We start from the raw sequence: 22,814 nt of genomic DNA on the forward strand, positions 1-22,814 counted from the left end.
TTATCTCATGTTCCAAAAATCAAAATTTTGGCACATGATCCAATGCAAGTTTCTGCCTTCTTTGAAATTTGCAAAGGAAGTGCTTTATTGCTAATTCCAATGGAGCTACAATTTGGTAGGATGATTAACAAGGATAAATAACCCATGGATCCCAAATATGAGCCCAATCCATTCCTCCTAGCTCCCTGTGCTATTTTTCAAAGTTACTGACAAGAATGCAACTTTGTGAAGGAAGTACCTTCATAGAGTTTCCAAATGGGATGAAACTTTTCCATCCTCTCAAGTATCTCAAATCATTGGCCTCCACCCAAATTAAGTTCATTTCATTGAACTATGTGATCATAGGAGCAATTCTTGGTTTCTGTCCAATTTTTGCAGTTTTTGAAGCAAGTGCATTTTATCTTGCTCCATTATGGCTGAAAATATTCCCAGGCTTCTAATATCGATATAGCCTATCTCCACAAAATTTTGGCTCATTTCATCTAGCCAATTGCCTTGAGGATTTCTCTGAAGTTTTTGGACAGAAATGATAGCTGTGAAGGAAGTACCATTTGGTAAGTCCATTCGGTATGAACTTTTTACAGCATCATGGTATGTCCAAATCATCAAGCTTTGACAAGTTTTAGCTTAATCCCTCACTCCTAGTGAGTGCTCCTTCATGATTTAATTTCTGGGTCAGATTTGGCAGTTGTACAACAACTATGCTAAATACTTGACCAAATGACCTCAAAATTACCAGGACCGTAGTCCTTGTTACCCTAAGCCTACCAGACATCCAATTTACCTTTTACCCTCTCTGGTTTAATCTCTGGATTGTGGCCAAGTTCGCAACAGCAAACTTGTGGAGGTTGGTTTACTCAGCTCAGTTTGTCTCTGCCCGTTTCTTTACCGTACTAACACTCTATCTACGAAGTACTACGCGGTAGACATGACATTACCTCAGTAAAAACTCCAGAGCATGCTTTGTCCATGGTGACCATGGGCAATGCCAGCCAAAACAGTGGTCTAGCCACTGTTCGAGTCGGCATCGCTGATCCGACCGCCTCTAACCTCGCCATTAATGCCCAACAGTTCCCCCTCGCCGTCCTCTTCCCTCTAGACCTCTGGCCCCCTTCGTTTTCTTCTCTGGCGAGCCGTTCCAACGACCGGAATAGTGCGCTCCTGTGCATCGTCGCCTTCCTCCCCGATGTCCTCTTCCTCCGTTCGTCTCCGAGCGCTGCTCGTCTTCGTGAGCCTCTGCACTGCGTCCACTTCCCTCCTTGTCGGCTTCCCGCGCCTTCCCCGTGACTGCTGCGGCCGGCAGAGCATTGGCCGGATGCGCTCGGCGATGCCCGGCTCGGGTGCCTCTGGCTCGGCTATATATAGCCCGTCCGCGACCATCCCCGAGAAAGCTAGCTCTCTCAAACCCCTTCCCGCTCTCTCCAGAGCACTCTAGTGCCCGAGCCCGACCAAATCCCTCGCCGGAGACCGGCAATTTAGCCGGAGTTCGTCCACAGCCTCCACGCCAAACCCCTCTCTCCGGTTGTCCCCTGCCCTATCCGAGCCCATAGATGGACATGCCACTCTTCGGCAGTCCTCCCTGACTCACCGCCCGTCCTTTTCCTCCACCGGAGCCACCCAACCACCATCCCCGTCGCCCTCTGTCTCTGGTTGCCGCGGACCTCCATGACCCCGGCGCTACAGGCTGCCCCGAGCCCCTCCAAGGCTACCTACGGGCACGGCATGGAGTGGTGGAGCCGCCACGCGCGTCACCTAGCCCTCCTGTGCCGCTAGCCGCCGGCTCCAACAGGAGCCGCGACGCTCCTCTGCCTCGGTGTCGCGATGGAGAAGAAGGATCAGGCGGGGGTGAGAGAAGATTTCGTGCGCCCCTCTTGTCATGGTCTTAGTGCTGACGAGGCGGGCCCTGCACCTTTGTCCCCTCCCCTACCTGGCAGCGACCCAGTCGCCTGGCCCCGCCGCTGCTGTGTTGATTGGTCCTGCCAGCATGGATAAGTGGCGGTGCCCCTGCCGCGAATCCGTTTCCCTACGTGGAAAGCGTTTTCGAGGTTAGAACGTTTCCCATTTCAGAAAGCGTATTTTTACTCTTCTTCGGCCGGGAATACATTTCCTTCTCTGGAAGACGTATTTTCAGAAAAGACACGTTCTGTTTAAGCTACCAGGGACCTGTTTGTAGAAGTATTTTTATAGACTAGTCCCTGAGGTTTAAATGTCCGTATCTTTTTACCCGTAACTCCGAATGAGGTGATTCCAACGCTCACGTGCTGTGTTCGTCGAGCTCTTTCTGTTGGTGTCATTTTCATAATGTTTGCACATTCTAAAAATGACCATTTTACCCTTGCCCGTAAACAGCCCCCTCCGAGAGAGAACTGTTTCCTGCAAATCTTTCCACGATTGTTCCACACTTCTCCCCGGAATATTTGTCGACCCCAGGCAAGCCAACCTCTTATCATGAGCCCCGAACTTGCATGCTGACTTTGCTTGCACCTTGTGTGTGTAGTTGCAATTGTTTCTTATCATTTTCGTCTGTAGTTATTCCATTATGCTTTTCATGCATGCTTGTGTTTTCATGATATCTTTGCCATGCTAATTAGAATGTTGTTAATGCGATGTCGCTACTCTACTTTATTTGCATGTCATCGTTATAAAATGTTATGAGGATTGTAATGCACCGTTGATATGCTATTACTTGGTATTGTCATGTTCTTTATGCTATAGTTATGCACTTCAGAAGTTCAATATTTTGTTCATGCATTTGTATGCTTCATGCTCATCGTTGCATTCATGTTCATGATGATGGAGAAGGAATTAAAATGACTTAACAATAACAAACCTCCTCCATCATTGATGGGATCAAGTCATAGTGCCACCAAATCGAACTTTCTCAGTGCAGCCACATTTGCCTTATTGGAAGGCCTTAATGTGATCTATTGTCGTCCCTCTCGCTGGTGCCTCCAGCTAGGGAAGGTTATCGGCATGCTTACCCTAATCAGGTAGGCAGGCATAACCTTGTGTGCCCGTTGTTGAGATTTCTGGTACCGGTCCTCATGAGGGACGTTTTGGCCACGACGGTGGTCGTTGTGTCTTTGGTAGACACGGGGCCACCCAGGACTAGCCTAATTGGGAGTGGGTCGGAGTGGCCGGGAGAGTGTCATGGTAGTAGGTTGGTTTCGTCGGAATGCCATTGGTCCACCCTAATGGGATGACAAGGCCATGGGTTTCGTGGTGTCGGTACAGTGTGCTACCTCCGCAGAGTGTATATGAAGTCTATCGATAGCAACACAGTTTGTAGTAGGTCCCACTATCAGTTCTTGGTCGAAATGGAGAATAAACCTGAAATAATTAAGTTGGTAAATAAAGATGTGATAACAAGAATATGGTGACTTGGACTATGAGGTGGTCTTGAGAAGTCATGACAATGTTTTGATATGATCACGAGATGAGGTCTCGTTGAGTGTTGGAGACCAAGTGTTGGTCATGGTTGTGATCGCTGGAAAGATCACCATTGGAGACCAAGCGTTGGTCATGGTTGTGATCGCCGGAAAGATCACCGTTTGAGACCAAGTGTTGGTCATGGTTGTGATCGCCGGAAAGATCACCGTTGGAGACCAAGCGTTGGTCATGGTTGTGATCGCCGGAAAGATCACCGTTTGAGACCCAGTGTTGGTCATGGTTGTGATCGCCGGAAAGATCATTTTTGGACTGGTTATGATCGCTGGAAAGATCAAGTTTGGTTGTGAGGCAACCCGTTGGTAATAGAGTCTGAGGGACTCAGTGCACAAATTTAGTTGCATTGCATGAGTAATATGTTGCATTTAAAAACCAAGGAAGAACGAGAGATGGTTGCATAGAGTTAACATGCTATGTCTGCATTGGATATATTCGGTAGTCTATTTTCAGCATAGTTTCATGATGACATGCCATACTTTGATTGATATGTTAAATTATGCCATGATTGAATGATATGTATGTTTTGCTATTACCCTGTTAGAAGCATGTTTTCTTATGCCATGATTATTGCCATGTTAGTAGATGCTATGATATTGTTCATGCTTAGTTGATCTTTATCATGCCATGTTTAGTAATTGATATGAGGTAGGCTCTTGCATGCGCTCAGTTCTCGCCATGTCTCCTACTTGTTTGGATGCTATGTATTTGGTTGTCTTGCAAGTACATTCAATGTACTGACCTGGCGTGTCATGCTAGTTTTGTAGGTCGTGCCGAATTGTTCGTTTGTTCCGTCATGCTAGGCCATTACCTTGCCAGTCCTGTGAGTTGTGGAGCCCGGCCAGAGATGTTATGCTGCCAAACCAAGACTTACGCCGCCATTTTAAATAAGCTTCCGCTGCCATTTAAATAGCCGTAGGGCTATGCCAGATGATTCTATTCATCAATGATGTAAGCTTATGCACATGTATTTGATGAATATTATTGTACCTGGAATGTTGTATCATGGACCTGTCATGCGTCAGGAGTTATCCTGGGCTGACGTGCGAAGGCCCCCTGCTCCATGCGGATCAGGGTGCCACAGAAGATGGATCCTTCTAGAGTTTCCCTTTCCCCTTGTTGTCATGTTGGTTGGAGTTCTCAGAGAAAGACACCAAGACAAAGATGGTGATTGAATCAACGTTCTTACAAAATGCAACCTGGATTGAGATGATTGTGTTAGTTTGCGTCCCTCACCTTCATCATACCCTACGCTTGAAATCTCGGGACGAGATTCTTGTTTAGTGGTGGTGAGTTGTCACATCCCTAGCTTCTGTTTTTGCACTAGACTAGCTCCATGTGTGCATCATGTTTAAATTTGAAAGAAACTTGAAATGGGGATGTTCAAACCCTAGCACCAAATGGAATTCAACTTGGCTCAATTTGAAATCATTTCAATGAACCCAAAATGCCCTCTACAAATGTTCATCATTTTTGAAATGGGTGAAAACCTCTGCCAAAAATGGTGCATATCTTCTAGGTCATTCTGGATTTTTTAGTTAAATCATATTGTATTTGAATTGGAGCATTTAATGACTAAATATTTTAAATGCTTCAATAATTCTGAAAACAATTGAGGGCTGTTGGAAATAATTCAAACTGTGCCCACAATTTATTTCAGGGATTTTTTGAAATGTGTTAGTAATTTTACTAATTCAAAACAGAGAAATAAAATAGAAAACAGAAACTGAATTAGAAAAGAGAGAGAGAACGACTCACATGGGCATCCCACCTGGCCAGTCCACTTGGCGGCCCAGCCCACCAGGGGCAGCACTATCTTCTTCCTCCTGCCAGGAGGAGAAGCAGCTGCGTGCCTGGCGCACAGCCGATCCATGCCAGCTCTTGCTTGCCACCTCGCGGCGTCTTGGCGCTTCCAACCGTGCCACGGAGATTCCCGCGTTTCCCTCTGCCTCTCTCCTCTCTCACTTTTCCCTCTGGCCCTCTCTCCCGCAAGAACAAAGCGCAACCGAGCGCTGCCGTCGCTGCCGTTTGCTGCCACCGCGCCCAGAGCCACTTTCTCGCCTCGCCTTCGTGCCCCCGAGTTTCGTATCCTCGCGCTGAAGCCCTCCGCTAAGTCGCCCCACGCCGGGAGCCCCTGGAACGCTGTCGCCACCCTCATCTTCAAGCCCGGAGGCCCGAGATCGCCACCGTCTCTCCATCGACTCTGACGCCTCCCCAGAGCCACCGATCCCTCCATCCGACGCACAGTGAGCCCCGCCCTCGTTTCCCCCTAACCCCGTGGCCTATCGCTCGCTGTAGTCGCCGTTTCCATGATGTCCGAAGAATGCCGCCACACAAGCTCGTCGTCGATGATGCTTCAGTGAGTGCATGTAGCACCCGTAGGAAGCAACCGTTGATCCTCTCGTGCTCCGTGTCATCATTTTCGTCGGCACCCGAGCTCCGGCCGCTACCGTTGAGGTCGCCGCTGCCGTTTCGAGCCACCCCAGCTGCGGCCAAGGCCACCGCTGGACGCGCCACAGCGTCAGCTTCCCGTAGCACCCACCCGTGCATCGAACCGTGCCCGGAGCAGCGTTTCCGACACTCGCTGCCACGTCTGGCCTCGCCGGAGGCCTAACTCCGGCCAAACCCGGATTAGCACTAATGACCCGGCTAATCACCCACCACTAGTCACTTACAAATGGGCCCCACGCCCTTAACTAACCACAGCTTAACTCTTGTTTAGTTTTATTTAATCATAGTGGACCCATGCGTCAGAGTTGACCCTGCTATGTGGCTGTTGACCTGGCCCACCTGTCCGCGAGCTAAATAGCCATGTGTCACTGATGTGTGGCCCCCACATGTCAGGTTTGACCTGGAGCGACCCATTGACCTGCTGACGTCAACCAGATGTCATGCTGATGCAGTAAATATTTTCTAGGATTTTAAATAAATCATAGATGATTTATTTATTTCAGAAAATATCCAAAACTTCTAAAATTCATAGTAATTCGACCGTAACTCCAAATCAAACAAATTATATATGAAAAATGATTAGAAAAATCCAATCTATCCATATGTACAGGTTTCATGCATGATAAAGCAACTTAAGCTTGATGTTTAGTGCAAAAACTGATAAGGCACTATTTAAATTCTTAAATTGAGTTTGGGATTGAACCTTTGGTTCAAAATGACCCAAACCCATTTGGTTGTAGTTGCATTAGGCCAACACACTCATATTGCCATGTCATGTACATGCATCATATTGTGCATTGCATTGATTGTGTTCTTCCTTGTTTGCCGGTATTTGTCCCCTCTGAGTAGACGACGTTCCGATGATGAGTTTGATGACACCAATGAAGAGCTATATTATCTTCAGAAGTGCCACGCAAGCAAAACCCCCTTGTTCATTCCGATACAATCCCACTCTCTCGCTCATGCTCTCTGTTACTGCATTAAGACAACAACGACTCAACTGTGACATGTTGCGGTAGTTGAACCCCTTTCCTCTGCATGACCTATCATTGCCACAGTAAATAGATGAAACCCACTAGCATGAGTAGGAGTTGTTTGAGCCCTGATGTGCCTACTCATTCATGCTTGTTTGTCATGCCTGCTACTTCTTAGAGTTGAGTCAGGTCTGATTCATCGGGGATGAATTGGAATGGTGATGAACATGTCCTACTGTGTGTGAGCTAAGTGTGTGAACACGATTTGGTAAATATAGTGTGTGAACACATTGGGATCCTTAATTGACTCTCTCGACTTATTAATCGCCTTGATCTCTGTCCAGGAGTTGCAACTAGTTTCTGTTGTTTGTAGGATATGTGTTGGAGGTCATGCGTAGCGCTGACACTAGGGGTGGGCTATGATGCGGTAGATACACCGTGGCCTGGTCTACCGAGTCGCCCATTTGGTGTCTCGGGAACCCTGCACACATCGTTTGGGCTGTGAGCGAAACCCCGGCCGGATCTCCTCGCGGATGGAACCCCAATAGGCGATAAACCTGGACTAGAGACTTGTCTAGTTAGTCAGGTCGTGGACGACAGCCTCGCCAGGCTTCCGCTTGAAGGTTGTCGAGATACATGATGAGTACATGGCGGTATTTGGCGAGAGCGTGTGTGAAGAAGTACATCCCTATAGGGTTAACATCATCTATTCGAATAGCCGAGTCCGCGGTAATGGACTTCTGGGTGGCATGTACAGTTCATAGACAAGTGAAAGTGGATACTCTAAAATGCGCAAGATAAGCGTGAGTGCTATGGATGGCGTTCCCGTAGGGAGATGAGAGCGGATCCATAGTGGTGTATTGATTGGTGAATATGTGGACTCGTGTGCGCCACCTCAAAAGAGTTACTTGCAGTAGTTCAGGATACCCACCGAGTCAAAGCTGGCTTGCTGCAGTCAAACTCCACCACCCCTTTATTGATACTGATGCATATGTAGATAGTTCTAATGTAAGTCTTGCTGGGTACATTTGTACTCAAGTATGCTTAATTTATGTTTTTGCAGAGAGACTTCAGTCTCGCTAGTAGTTACGTGTGGACTTTGACGTTTAGCTTGTTACCTCAGCTACGATCTTGTGCCCTCGGCAGGATCTTGTAGATAGTCAGGCTTCTTAGCCTTTTTCTTTTATAGTTGTTTGTACTCACACAAGTTAAGCTTCCGCTTGTGCTTGTTGCTTGTATGACTTGAATGCTGGTTCATTAGACCCATGTTTGTAATATCTGGCACTGCAAAGCCTAATGAATAAATACTTTGAGTTGTAGAGTTATGTTGTGATGCCATGTTGTATTTGCACATATTGAGCATATTGTGTGTATGTTATTGAAATGCTTGGTATGTGTGGGATCCGACAACCTAGTTATTTATCCATGGTGGCCTATCTTACCGGGAAATGTCTCCTGGTGCTTCCACTGAGCCATGGTAGCTTGCTACTGCTCCAGAACACTTAGGCTGGCCGGCATGAGTCCTTCTTCGTTCATGTGTCTGTCCCTTCGGGGAAATGTCACGTGGTGTCTACCGGAGTCCTGTTAGCCTGCTACAGCCCGGATTCCCCGGAGTCTTGTTAGCCCAGCTGCTACAGCCTGGATTCACTCGCTGATGACTGACACGTTCGTTGCTGGGTCATGTATGCCTGTCCCAGTAAGTTAGTGCCACTTTGGGTTCATGACTTTTCATGTCAGCCCGGGTTCTCTGTCATATGGATGCTAGAGACACTATCATATACGTGAGCCAAAAGACGCAAACGGTCCCGGGCCAGGTAAGGTGGCACCCGTGGGGATACCATGCGTGAGGCCGCAAAGTGATATGATGTGTTACATGCTAGATCAATGTGACTTAGGATCGGGGTCCTGACAGGTATCTTGGGATGGCCCCCAAACAAAAGGCGCATTTTTCTTGCTCAAAGTATGCAAAGGTGAAGCAATGGTGCTAAAGTCCTTCACAGAAACCGGCTAGACCATGGAAATTACGCACTTGTTGCAAATTGGTTGGTTGGGGCCAAGTTTTAATAGCATTGATCTTAGAGTCATCAACATGAACACCCTTAGAGGAAACAACAAAACCCAAGAAAACGAGCTTATCAAAGCCAAAAAGGCACTTTTCCATGTTCGCATAGAGATGCTCGTTTCGAAGAGTTTTCAAAATGGTTCGAACATGGGTGACATGATCTTTAAGAGATTTGCTATAAACAAGGATATCATCGAAGTAGACCACGACAAACTCACCAATACAAGGGCGAAAGACATGATTCGTAAGATGCATGAAAGTACCCGTTGCTTCCGATAAACCCATAGGCATGACTAAGAACTCATACAAACAAAACTTTGTTTTGAAAGCAGTCTTCCATTCATCACCCTCTTGTATGCACATTTGATAGTAACCACTTTAAAGATCAATCTTGGAAAATATAGTGGCACCACTAAGTTCATCAAGCATATCATCAAGGCGTGGAATGGGATACCTATAGCGATTGGTGATAGCATTTATAGGTCTTCAATCGGAGCACATACGAAAGCTACTGTCTTGTTTTGGTACAAGAATGACCGGAACGACACAAGGACTCAAACTTTCGCGCACGTGTCCATGGTCTAAGAGATGCTTTACTTGCCTTTGTATTTCTTTAGTTTCTTCTGGGTTGACGCGGTAGGGAGCTTTGTTCGGTAGAGGTGCTCCGGGGATGAGGTCGATGCGGTGCTCGATGCCTCATAGTGGAGGTAGTCCCGGAGGTAGCTCATGGGGGAAACATCTTGGAATTCCTGCAAAAGAGAAGACAACACTAAAGGTAAAGTGTGAGAGGTGTTAGATTTTGGTTCGTCGTCCTTGCACAAAGGACATAGTGTAGGACACTAGATGGGTTCTCACACGCTCCTCTTATCTCACTTTTGGTGGAAAATAGAACTAAGTTCTTCTTTTCGCTCATCGTGGAGGCACTCGATTTGGGCTTGTGGTGCTCGCTCTCTTTTTGGTGGTTCACTCTCTCACCATTCTCTCCATGATGGGTGGCTTGCTTGTCGGTGATCACTTGGCTTGGAGACATAGGGCAAAGTATGTACTCCTTTCCTTTCATCTTGAAGAGGTAGTGGTTTGTTTGGCCGTTGTGGATGACACCTCCATCAAATTTCCATGGGCGTCCAAGAAGAAGGTGGCAAACGGTCATTGGAACGACATCGCACTCCACAGTGTCTTCGTAGGCGCCACTTTGGAAGGAGACTTGTACTCGATGCTTGACTTGGATAGTGCCGGAGTCGCTAAGCCATTGAACTTTGTAGGGATGTGGGTGCTTCGTCTTGGGCAATTGGAGCTTGGAGCAAAGTTCTTCACTTGCGAGGTTATTACAACTCCCTCCATCAATGATGACCTTGACGGACCTTCCATTGATGCCGGCCTTGGTATGAAAGATATGGCATCGTTGGTCTTCTTCTTGGAGATGTTGAAGAGTCAAGACCTTGGAGACAATGAGAGCGGGACTTGAATCTTCATCACAAAAGACTTGTTCCATGTCTTTGTCGTTCACTTGCCGGTGTATGGCCACTTGCTCAAGGGCGTCCATTTCTCCATCACTCATTGAGTCATAAGTGTCGTCGTCGTTGAGGATCATGGTCCGCTTGTTGGTGCAGTCATAGGACTTGTGGCCTCGGCCGCCGCATGTGAATCATTTGAAGGAACTCGTCTTGACGGTCTCATCGGTTGTAGTAGATGATGATGAAGCTCTCAGCTTGAAGTTTCTCATTGTAGGAGGGTGACTTGGGGTTGACGCGGCTTTCTTGTAACTCGACTTGTCGATGTTGCATGTAGAAGGCTTTGTTGACGAAGGCGGTGTTGGAGTCGTTGAAGCTTGGGTGTTGGAGAAACCATATGACTTGGATGAGAACTTGGCATACTTGTAATCATCTTGCACTTGGCGTTCCGCTTTGATAGCTTGATGCACTAGCTCGATGAGGTTTGAGTATGGTTGGAAGTCTTCGATCTTCTTGATAGGATGGTTGAGTCCATTCAAGAAACGTGCCATAGTTTGCTCATCATCTTCCGTGACATTGGCTCGTATCATTGCAATCTCCATCTCCTTATAGTTCTCTTCAACGCTCTTGGTTCCTTGCTTGAGTAGTTGGAGTTTCTTGAAGAGGACACGGTTGTAGTAGGTAGGCACGAAGCATGCTCTCATGACATCCTTCATTTGCGCCCAAGTGGTGATGCGTGGTTCACCTCTTGCCGCATGGCGCTCGATGACTTGTTCCCACCAAATGAGGACATAGTCTTGGAACTCAAGGGATGCCATCGCGACCTTCTTCTCTTCTTCATAGTTGCGCAAGCGGAAGATTTTGTCGACCTTCAATGCCCATGAAAGGTACTCTTCGGGATCGTTGCTTCCATTGACCTTGGGCATGGTGAACTTTAGCTTGCCGTAGCATTGCTCTTCATTGTGTTGGTGTCAGGGATGATGACGCCCATGTTGTTGATGATTGTCAAACTCATTGTGCTCTTGGTGAGGAGGGTTGCCGACCTCATGTTGCTCTTGTCGTGGAGGATTTCCATTGTCTTCATGCTCTTGGTGAACTTCATGTTCTTGGCGAGCTTGTGGATGTACTTGTCGATCTTGACGTTGCACGCGAGCTTGATATCTTCGTTCGTGAACTTCTTCGCAAAGTGCTTCTTCTTGTTCACGCCGATGGCGATTGCGTGTGGTGACGGTGTGACTTGAATCTCTAAGGGCATGTTGCACCTCAAGTGCTTGAGCTTCACGAAGTTGTTGTTCTTGGCGTTGTGCCTCGGCATCTTGTGCATATTGGTGTAGACACGCTCTCTCTTCCTCTTCATGTTGGCGTTGTTGTTGTGCATCTTGAGCTTCACATACAAGGCAGCTTGGTTTTGACGGTGTCGGTGTTCTTGAGAGTTGGTGTCGCGTAGAGGATTGAGGATTGCTTGACGATCGTTGCGCGTGGCATGTCGAAGAGTGTTCGATGTCGGTGTACTTGAGCCGGAGAGGGTGAAGTCGGAGTGTCGACTTGAGTGGCTCCGTCTTGATGACAATGAAGTGGAAGAAGAGCGGTTGAGAAACAAAGCACGAATCTCGTCCATTCTTGCATCGTTCTCTTGCTTGTGATCGTCGAGCTTGTGGTCGAAGTAGTCCCTTGTACGTTGCTCGGAGAGTCGCAAGTCGGTGGTGAGGTTATCAATGTGTTCACTCATTGCTTGTTGCTCTTGATGCAAAGCACGTAGTGCACCAAAGAGGTGGCTCTTGGTGACATAGGAGTTCATGTCGTTGTCTTGCCCAATGAAGAGTGGGTTGGTAGAAGTACTTGGCCTATCCATCATTCCAAGAGAAATGTGTGAGTGGGAGAAAGAGAAGAACGTATACCAAATGTACCTTGACCGAAGTTGAAGGTGGATCAATGATCACTCCAATGTGGAACAAGGAAATAGCACAATTGGTACCAATTCTTGTTGGTTTCTCACACCTACACAAGTAAAAGCTTATGGTGGAGCTTGGTTAGGATGGTGGCACAAAATTTGATGCAATTGGTAGTGAGCTTCAATAATGTTGGGAAAGATTCACAAGTTTGCAATGCAACAAGTAGACCAAGCAATGTAAGGTACACGAAAACACACATGCAAAGAGATAATTTGGGTTGTGCAACAAAGGATGAGCCAAAATGTGGAATCCACGAAAATGCACTTGTTGCACAACACTAGTGAGATGCTAGCACGATTGCACAATAGGCGGATACGAAGGCACAACCTACTATGCAAAAGTGCAATGACTTCTATCCCAAGTATGCTCTATGGATGGTGTTTCGATGCTATGGTCCAAGATGATCTAGTATGAAAATCTTAATGTTGTATGATGCTATGGTTCTTGCTTAAAATCTCTTTGCTTATCTTTCCCTTTTGCTTAAAAGCTTCTTTGGCTCCTTGTTGTTTGAGCTCTTTTCTCATGCAATGCTTCACGAACCAAGATAGCAATTGTGTATGCGATGACAACCTTGTGACACAAGAGATGATACCAAGATATGCACCGATGATGTATGTATGCTATGGGAAGTATGATCACTAATGTGCACAAGTCATGTTGCAGGCAATTCTCAAAGGCTAGTCTCGATGGGTAAGCTGCGCAAAGGAGTAAGGCTATGATGGCTATCAATGAAATGTCAAGAATAATGTATCCAATACCAAGATGATGTTACCGTTCTTGCTTACGGTATGGTGTCAAAATGTTGGCACGAATACCAAGATGTAGTCGAGGTGGTCGCTGTTGATGATGTGTCTGTGCCGAGGATGAGCGCCGGTGATGTTGATGTCAAACCGTACCTAAATATCCAAAACACAATAGGACACGGAACTGCAACTCAAATACTCAAAGCTCGAAGTGGCAAAACATGTCGGAGTGCGAAATGGGTAAGCAATTGTGGTGGTATGCAGAAGTAGTGATGGTGTATATGTAGTGGGAGTGCGTATGCAGAAGTGGGGCGGTGGTGGTGACCAAACTGAAGAAAATTCAGTTTCGTCAGGGTTTTACGGATGTCCGGGGGTTTATGGTCGTCCGGTCGTCGGACGTCTGGTGCCTGGGCGAAGTTTCAGGCACAGGATGAACAGCTCGTGGACGTGGTGGATGAGGTGAAAATAGTCAAATCCGGGGGGATTTTGTGGATGGTAAAGTTGGAGACAAAGGGGAAAATCAAGATCCACTCAAGCCAAAGCAAATCCACGGATCGAATCCAACAAAATTTCAACAGACCAACAAATCACAAAAAAAATATGGGCTATTTTTGTGGGGAATTTTTGAGTTAGGGACAAAATCAACAAAAAGAAGGCTACAAACACAATGGGGAGGCTCCGAAATTGTGATCAACGTGGCTCTAGATACCAAGATGATGTAGGGTAGGAACCCTAGGTGCCGATCTTTCATTAAAGGAGCGGATCCCGCGATGAACACGAAGAACACAAGGGGAAACATGAGGGGAAACACAAGGGGAAACACGAGAGAAACACTAAACCAACAAGAAATAGTCACACATATGCTAGATCCTTGAGTACATAATAGATCACACGATCCACAGTCAATTAAGGACGATACAAAGGTAGCCGGTCTTCTCCGTGAGGAGGTCTTGAGGTTCTTCCCATAAAGGGTCTTGAATCTGCTTGGGGGGTCTTCTCCGAGGAGGCGATATCTCCGAGGAGAAGGTAACCAAGTGGATGAGCAAAGATCTCGCACGAAATATGAGCCAATCCTTTGCTAACCCTAAAAAATACGTAGGAGAAGAGTATATATAGTCTAGGTGGGCGAAGGGGTACATGGGCTGCGGCCCAACACACAAACAGCACACAGGCGTCAGACATCCGGGAGTTACCGGTCGTCCGGAGACTCGCCAGGGTCCGGACATCTGGTGCTCATCGGACGACCGTAGATTCGGCTCGGGTGGTCTTCGGTCAGACGTCCGGTTGGGGTCGGGCGTCCGGGACATCGGTCGTCACGAGGGCTTCAGAAACCCTTAGTTTCGGCTCGGGTGTGGGTGTGCCAGTCATCCGGAGAAGGTCGGATGTCCGGTGCCTGGAGATCATCGAACGTCCGGGGTTCGCTGGTCGTCCGGAGCCTGGGAGCTTCGAGTTGTCCTTCTTCTTGTCCATTAAGCTTGGCATCCTCATCGTCTTGTCCGTGGCTTTCCTCCAAGTGCCTGATTACACATAGGGTTTCCGCTTGAGGTAGTAGCTAGGTCTCATATATAGAAAGTGGTAGTACGGAGAGGAGTGAGTTCACCTCAGTTTCGAGAGCTCTTGCACGTGCTCGTGTCATGGGTCCGCTAGGCACTTGGTGAGACAATGGTAGGTCCATGGGGGATGACCTTGGGATGCTCCGCATCATGGAGTAAGCGGAAAGACTCGGGAAGGACGAAGGTCAACCCAAGATAGGTACCTAGGGACTATCTCAGTGAACGTGGCATAGAGGCATCTCTCGAGTTGAAATTCAATAAAGTCATCGAGATCAAGGTAAGGAGGTGCAACAAGAAGCTTCAACCAGGTAGGCAATCGTTCATTGGCTGAAACAAAGGGTGAAAGGGGTTCAGAGCAATGGGAATAAGTATCGCGTCTGATACCAGAATACACCACTAGGAAGGTGGCTCATGATTTACGTATGAAGCCAAGTGCAAGGAACAATTTTGGAGAACGGGGATGTATAGGAGACTCAGGTTTCGATCCTATGGAACTGTGGGTTATGGGCCCACCATGTGGGTTTAAGAGTAGGAAGGGTGCTGACATCTTGCTCGATCATGTTAGCAAGGCATGTTAGAGGATAGTCTGTTAGTTATGTTGGTAACAACATTGGTACCAAGGGTGAGGGACGAGGAGAACATTTTCCTGCTCGTTAAGACGAGGCGGACCAATAGGCAAAGTTCTCATCCATCGGTGGGTACAGGAATGTCATCAACAATAGTTACAAGGTCTTACCGACAGAGTTTGTACACTTAGGCGTTTACATAAGCAGGGAATTATCACTGCTTGAGTATGTTAGGTTACCAGAAAGGTTAACAAAACAATGGAAAAGAAAGTGTAGACTCGAACTAGTTATCGGTGTTCTCGAGTGTCTAACAACTCAGAACTTGTGGAAAATTGGAATCGACATGAAATAATAGTTGATGAAGAACTCATAAGAAGTTATGTAGTTCCGTGATATTCTCAAGATACCAGAGGGTAATACTCGAAGGTTGATCAAAGTAGAGGTCGGACAGGTGAAATGATCTAAAGAAGACAAGTACTTAACTTTTCCGAGAAATGGGATCAAAGAAGAACAATATGGTCGAAATCATGATTGCAAAGGACCAATTCACAGATACCGGATGATATTATGTCAAGGAAATAGTTATTATTACAAGAAGCTTCCATGATAAGTTCCACATCGGGTCCATGGGCATGAACACAAAGGTTCAAGGTCAACTCCCACTTCATCAATGCATAACTTTCCATTTACTTCTCGTCTTCGACGAAGTTGTATAGTCAAACTTCCCGAGTAAATAACTCAAGCTCGGAGTAGAGCATGATTGAGGAAGTAGAAGATACAATTTATCAAAGGCATTATATACCCGAGTAAAAGCTCACAAGGTTATTGTATATGAAGGAACGCTGTCGATAGAACCCCACAAAGGACCTGGTGGTTCACAAGGGATCTGATGTGAGCATCGGTACTCAATCAGAAGAAGAAAGAATGCAAGGATATCATATTATAGAAACAACTGACTAATTCTATGCTCGAATGCAAAGGAAATTATGATTTCCAAATGGGGGATCAGAATGTAACGCCCTCGATGCGGCTATATCTCCCACGTGTCGAAGCACGAATTAGAGGCATAACTGCATTGAAAGCAATGTCGCAAGTGAGGTAATCTTCACACAACCCATGTAATACATAAGGGAAAGAGATACATAGTTGGCTTACAATCGCCACTTCACACAAATACATGAATAAAGCATTACATCAACCAGATACAATCAAGGTCTGACTACGAAACCAAAATAAAAGAAGACTACCCCAAAAGCTACACAGATCCCTGAACGTCCCGACTGGGCTCCACTACTGATCAACTAGATCGAAAGAAGACAAAGGACAAGATCTTCATCGAGCTCCTCCTTGAGCTTGGTTGCGTCATCTGCACGGTTCAACGGCACCTGCAAGCTGGTTTTGGAAGTATCTGTGAGTCACGAGGACTCAGCAATCTCACACCCTCACGATCAAGACTATTTAAGCTTATGGGTAAGGTAAAAGGTATGAGGTGGAGCTGCAGCAAGCGACTAGCATATATGGTGGCTAAACATATTCGCAAAAGAGAGCGAGAAGAGAAGGCAAAAGCACGGTCGAAGAACTAATGATCAATAAGTGATCCTATAACAACCTACGTCAAGCATTACTCCAACACCGTGTTCATCTCCCGGACTCCGCTGGAAAGAGACCATCACGGTTACACACGCGGTTGATGTATTTTAATTAAGGTCAACTTCAGGTTTTCTACAACCGGACATTAACAAATTCCCATCTGCCCATAACCGCGGGCACGGCTTTCGAAAGTTCAAATCCCTGCAGGGGAGTCCCAACTTAGCTCATCACAAGCTCTCACAGTCAACGAAGGATATTCCTTCTAGCGGGAAGATCCGACCAGACTCGGAATCCCGGTTACAAGACATTTCGACAATGGTAAAACAAGTCCAGCAACACCGCTCGAATGTGCCGACAAATCCCGATAGGAGTTGCACATATCTTGTTCTCAGGGCACACACAGATGAGACTAGCTACGAGTAAAACCAACCCCCGCAGGCACCTCAGTTCGGACCAACACTCAGAGGAGCACTGGCCCGGGGGCGAGGGGGGGTTAAAGTAAAGATGACCCTTGAGTCCGTGGAACCCAAGGGAAAAAGAGGCTAGGTGGCGAATGGTAAAACCAAAGTTGGGCATTGCTGGAAGAGTTTTATTCAAGGCGAACTGTCAAGGGGTTCCCATTATTACCCAACCGCGTAAGAAACTCAAAATCCGGGAACATAACACCGATATGACGGAAACTAGGGCGGCAAGAGTGGAACAAAACACTAGGCAAAAAGGCCGAGCCTTCCACCCTTTGCCAAGTATATAGATGCATTAATTAAATAAGATATATTGTGATATCCCAACAAGTAAACAAATGATCCAACAAGGAACGATCTCCATGTTCCAACAAGGAACAAACTTCAATCTTCACCTGCGACTAACAACGCTATAAGAGGGGCTGAGCAAAGCAGTAACATAGTCAAACAACGGTTTGCTAGGACAAGGTGGGTTAGAGGCTTGGTTCAAAAATATGGGAGGCATGATAAGCAAGTGGTAGGTATCGCAGCGTAGGCATAGCAAAAGAGCGAGCATCTAGCAAGCAAAGATAGAAGTCATTTCGATGGTATGGTCATCTTGCCTGAGATCCCGCAAGGAAGGAGAACGAGTCCATGAAGAAGACAAACGGACGAAGTCAAACGAATCCTCACAAACGCGACGTTATCGGAACTAACCCGAAGAAGCAACACCGGAAAGAACGCAAACAACGTGGTAAACAACCACCACATAAGCATGGCATGATGCACAACCAAGTATGATGCATGTCCGGTTTAAATATGCATGGCGTGGCAAAGTGCACAAGCAAAACTACAAATTAAGTGGAGCTCAATATGCAACGAGTTGCATATTGACGGACACCACAATAATTTTTAGTTCGCTCTTGTTTATGTACCCAACAATATTAAATGTTGGTTAGCATGGCATGGGTGAAGGATAAAAGAAACTACCTAACTAAGCAATTTAAATGGGGCCGGATATAACAAACATCAAATCCGGTAAATCCCCATATGCATTAGTAATTTAAAAGCAAACAACAATTTAAACATTTTAATTGTTGTTATTATGATGCGAATGACATGGACAAGTTTATGCAATTTTTATTAAAATTTGACAAGAGCATTATGAAGCATTTGTCACCGTGGTGGAAAGGAAAGGGGTGCCGTGGCAATGATAACGAAAACAGTGCCACGGCAGCGTTCCGGTTCCGGTAACTCGATTGAGATACCGATGCAAAGGAGAAATGTGCGGATGCGTGCAAAAGATGGTGGGGCGCTCCCGGATTCCAGGTGTCCCATGAGACTACGGTAACAAGGTAAAAGAGGGGCAATGTGCATCGACAATTCGAGCATGGAGCAAGCACAAGCATCTCATACATCACACATGCATTCGTTGATGGGCGGTCGTCTCGGGGTATACCTTCGAAGCGTGCGTTATCGGAGCGGTTCAGGTCAAGCGGTGTAGTCATTCACGATCGTCGTGGGGGGGTAGTGGTTCTCGGCGATGGAAGGGGAAGTAGTTGTTCACGGTTCATTGTAGGAAGTAGTCGTTCTCATGGCGAGGGTAGTCGTTCACGGTCTTAGTCTCACATGTTTCAGTAGGTGTTCATGTCATCGGTGTCGTGGTACTTGGGGTCTTCGGACTTTCCGGTCCCGTTCTTGCGACGGCGGTAGTGGTACTTGGCAAAATGCACGTCGACGGTAGTTGTTCTCGGTTCGTCGTGGTACTTGGAGATTTTGGAGACGGCGGAAGAAAAACTTGGCGGTTCTCGTTGACCTAGTACTTGACGTTATTTCCGGCTCGGTGATTGTTTTAGGCATCGGGCGTCGAGGTCTCCGGCCGTAGTGGTACTTGGTGAATTCCGAAACGGTCTTGGCGTCTTCGCGCGTAGGGGTACTTGTTCATTTACTCCACGGTCTTGGCGGATCCACGCGACGGTAGTGGTACTCGCGAAGAGGTACTTGGCGGTCGTCGCGTAGACGTTCACGTGTCTTCGCGACATCAGGACACGTCTTGGCGGCTAGAGCAGGGGCCACCCGAACTCGGAAGGAGGCAGAAGACGAAGCAAAGTGCTCATGCTCAGGGACATTGCAAAAAATAGCAGCAGCCGGAGGTGCACGCGGAAGGAAGGGCCGGTCCCAGGCCGGATGCAGGGAGCAGCAGGGGAAGTCACAGAGGTGATCTCATGGCCAGCAGCAACAACAATGCGCGGAATGGGACAAAGCCGGCGTGTTCGAGGCGGAGGTCGCCGGATCAGGCGAGGAACTCGAACGGAGGCGATGGCGGGGCTTGGCGCGACCGAAGGGAACGGGGGCGGCGCTGGTCCTCTCCTCCAGCGAAGCAAGACGACGGGCGAACGGACGACCTTCGCTGGCGGCTCCAGGGACTTGGCGTGGCGGCTCCTCGACGCAGGAAACAACGGTTGCTGGCGTCATGGAAGGAGTAGGGAGAGGCGAATGGGGACGAGGCAAGGGTAGGGATCGGGCGTAGGGATCCTCTGGTGCGTTGCGAGGAGAGCGAGAGGAGGGAGAGATGGGAGATGGGGATCAGGCTGCGGGGATCCTCCTCTGGTGAGTGATGCATGTGTGGCGGCGGTGGAAGGGAAACGAGGAGGAATGGGATCGAGAGGAGAAGGGGAGCGAGTGGGGATCACTAGGGTTAACTGGCACCAACGCTGGGCCTTAGGCTCGGTGCAACTGGGCTGCGAGCTTAGAGGCCGGCTGTGCTGCAGGCTCTCTCTCCCTCCCTCTCTTCTAAAGCCCAGAAAAAAAACAGCAAAGGAAAGAAAGAAAGAAAAAAAGAAAGGAAGGGTGGAGAAAGGATTAGGCATGGGGATAAATTTCCTGGACTCGCAAAAAAATGTGTTTGTTTCGCGAAAAAATAGAGAAGGCCAAAATTGAAAGATCTAAATTCAAATCCATTTGAATTTAATTCAAATGGTTTTAATAAGTTCAAGGTAATGAAGAGTCCAAAAAATATTCAGATTTTTGGTGGAGCTCCGGAAAATGAGGAAAGAATTTACAGACAAGGTTCGAGGTCAAGAAGTGATATAACAAAGGCATGGGGAAATTTTGCAAGTGTGTTTTAGGTGATTCCATAAGAATGGATTATTTTATAATAGCTCCAGTAAATATCGGGAGGATATATTATAAAGAGAAGTCATCCTTCCCTCGGTTTAAATGGATCGAAGATCCATACGATTTATTTTAGTTGATCTGAGATGCAAAGATTAATGACATCATGGCATGATGACATGATGCAAATGCACATGATGCAAAGATGAATGCAATGAACCAAACAAATCACACGACGAAACCCGGAAACCCTGGAAGGCCTCTGAAGCTCCGGTCTTGGGGTGTTACAACACTCCACCACTACGAGAGGATCTCGTCCCGAGATCTAGGATGGCACCAGAGGGAAAACCGGAAGTGTAGCGACCAGACCTCAAACAGTCTGATCTCTGTGCTCATCCCTGGATCAGTAATGCTAACACCACACAGTACTCGGAGGATTTATAACAGAGTAGAAATCACACACTTATTACATCGAGTGTCTCAAAAGAGAACTATTTAAAATAAGTATGGCTTAAGGCCATCTAATAACGGTAACAACAGAAGGCTTGGAAGATAAGTGAGTCCATCAACTCCAACGGCATCACTGAGTATAGAACCACGACCTAAAAACTCCTTAATCGTCATCTGAAAAGTCTGCAACTTTAAGGTTGCAGCCCAAAATGGGTCAGCACATGGAATATGCTGGCAAGGTAACACATAGAGAGTAATGGAATGAAACAGCTATACTATATGCATATTTGGCTGGTGGAAAGCTCTATGGTTACAGTTTTGCGTAAAGCCAATTTTTTCCTACTTCAAAGGAATAAAATTTAATTACTATCATGGTGGTTGTTAAACATTAAGAATGGTTGACAGCATTCTCAATCCCAATTAAGCATCAACATTAAAACCCAACAATATTAATTTAGAGTAACATGTTGAGATTCACATGAAAATCCAAGTACTAGATACTCAAGATGTCCATAACCGGGGACACGGCTAACCATGATTAGTTTATTACACTCTGCAGAGGTTTGCGCACTTTTCCCCACAAGACTCGATCGCCTCCATTTGGTTTCTCGCACTACATGATGTTTGCGAAGACGGATGACCGAGACATAGTCTTTCAGAAGCGCTAGCACCTTACGATCGGGTAGACCGTACCACCTACATCCCCTACATCTCCTAGTCTACCACTGTAAGAGTTCGCACAACTTAGTTAACTATGCTAGAGCCCATAATAACTTGTGGCTGCACACGGAAGTTTCTAGTATGAATAGTCTCATGATCCCTTTGAGCCTGGGTGGCGGTCCAAAAGAAAACAGGCAAGTCCTGGAATACCCAGGTTCCTCAATCCACCCAGATGTGTGTTTAAGTTGCCACCTTAGATAAACCATTAATTAACAATCTCACATCTGTCATGGATTTCACTCACCCAATCCACGTCTACTAGCATAGCATGGCATAATAAGCAAACGTAGAAGTGACTCCCAAAGGTTTGATAATAAACAGGTAATAGGTACTACCTCATCTACTTCCCATCCCACCATTTAATTAGATCCTAATCATGCAATGTGTGAGGATTGATCTAATGCAATAAAACTGGGTAGTAGAAAAGGTATGATCAAAGTGTTACTTGCCTTACTGATGATCCGCGAAACCTAACGATTCGAAGTAATAGGCGGCGCACTCCGGGTATTCTATCACAGACAAACAAACAAGCATACAATAAGTACTCATCTAATGCACGGGTAAAACTCAAATAAGAGATCTAACCAGAAGGTTCAACTTAAGAACTCCGGTTGGCAAAAAGAATCAAATCGAACGAAGCAACGAAAGTCAAACGGCGAAAGAAAACAACTTCGTTCTACTAATCTGGATCTAGGGAAAATTTTACAGTAACAAAACTTGTTTAAGTTGATTAAATGGATAGAGGGTTTCGAGACGAATCCCTAGGCGCTTGAATCGCCTGATTCCGATAAACGAGCGAAAAGTTAAACTAAAACGAAAATCGGATCAGGAATCGCGATTAGAAAAATCGCGGATTTAATCCGAGAAAAAGAAAAACGACGAACGCCGAATTTTTTTTCGGCATGGAAAACGAGGCGTGACGAACCTCGGGTGGCGGGATCGTCGGCGGCGGCTACGGCGGCACGCACGGATCGAGGCGGGGCTGATGGGCTAGGGCAGCTCGGGGCGGCGCTATTTAAAGGCTGAACCCGAGCGGTGTCCCACTCGGGTACGGCCCGAAGTCAGTTCGTTTTTTTATTTATTCCGCTCGGAAGAAAAATAAAAAGAAATACTAAACGGACTCCAAAAATTCCGAAATAAATTTTCACGGGCTTCTAAAATCAAGCCGCACAAGGTGAACATTTATTTGGGTCCTAAATGCAATTTTGAAAAACACACATTTTTCCTAAATTCAAATAAAACACCAAAAAACTCCAAAATAAAATCTTACTTGATTTTTTTATTAAATCCTCAATATTTCTTTA

Source organism: Triticum aestivum, chromosome 1A (assembly GCF_018294505.1).
Source record: "Triticum aestivum cultivar Chinese Spring chromosome 1A, IWGSC CS RefSeq v2.1, whole genome shotgun sequence".
NCBI classification, from domain to species: domain Eukaryota; kingdom Viridiplantae; phylum Streptophyta; class Magnoliopsida; order Poales; family Poaceae; genus Triticum; species Triticum aestivum.